The sequence below is a fragment of the Engraulis encrasicolus genome, chromosome 6 (assembly GCF_034702125.1).
Source record: "Engraulis encrasicolus isolate BLACKSEA-1 chromosome 6, IST_EnEncr_1.0, whole genome shotgun sequence".
NCBI classification, from domain to species: Eukaryota; Metazoa; Chordata; class Actinopteri; order Clupeiformes; family Engraulidae; genus Engraulis; species Engraulis encrasicolus.
The window spans coordinates 52,517,680-52,518,783 of NC_085862.1; positions in this window are offsets into that span (position 1 = coordinate 52,517,680).

The window sequence follows — 1,104 nt, forward strand, 5'->3', positions numbered from 1 at the left end:
TTGAACATGTACTCACAAAAGTGAGTACACCCCAGATTAAAATCCGGTAGAGAAGGGGCTATGTTGGCTCGAATCGTCTCGAAATGAAAAGGGATGACAAGGGAGGTCATCAGTGTGCGTTTCAACCTTTCTTTGCATTGAACTTTTCAATTTTGAGTCTGCATCTGGCTTAAATAGATTGGTGTGAGATTTGAATGCAATCCTATGGAGAATATCATGATCTGCTTCAGTAGTCACAGTGCATGTTGACATGTATGTTTCTTTTAGGTGTATTTCAGATTGCCAATGTTGACAGCATTCATGCATCCCCAAACCATGCCAGTCCCACTACCATGCTTGGCTTATGAGAGGATACACCGTTTTTGTAAAACTCACTTGTTTACCACCACACATGCTTGACACCATCTAAAGCAAATTTGTTTATCTTGGTCTCAAGAGAGATGAACAGACCAAGGATATGGATCACTGGAACCATGTCGTGTGATCTGAAGAGACCAAGATAAACAAAATTGCTTTAGATGGTGTCAAGCATGTGTGGTGGTAAACAAGTGAGTTTTACAAAAAAGGTGTATCCTCTCATAAGCCAAGCATGGTAGTGGGACTGACATGGTTTGGGGATGCATGAATGCTGTCAACATCGGCAATCTGAAATACACCTAAAAGAAACATGCATGTCAACATGCACTGTGACTACTGAAGCAGATCATGATATTCTCCATAGGATTGCATTCAAATCTCACACCAATCTATTTAAGCCAGATGCAGACTCAAAATTTAAAAGTTCAATGCAAAGAAAGGTTGAAACGCACACTGATGACCTCCCTTGTCATTCCCTTTCATTTCGTTTCATTTCGAGACGATTCGAGCCAACATAGCCCCTTCTCTACCGGATTTTAATCTGGGGTGTACTCACTTTTGTGAGTACATGTTCAAACATTAATGGCTGTATTTTGTTTTTTTTCTGAGTGAACAAGAAATTTAAGCTGTTAAATATGTTGTTAAAAGGTCACTAATCATTGTGTCAAAGTTACATTTCTGTAATGCTTTCCTATGAAAAGATATACTCAAAAATCTGCAAAACTGTGAGGGGTGTATTCACTTTCG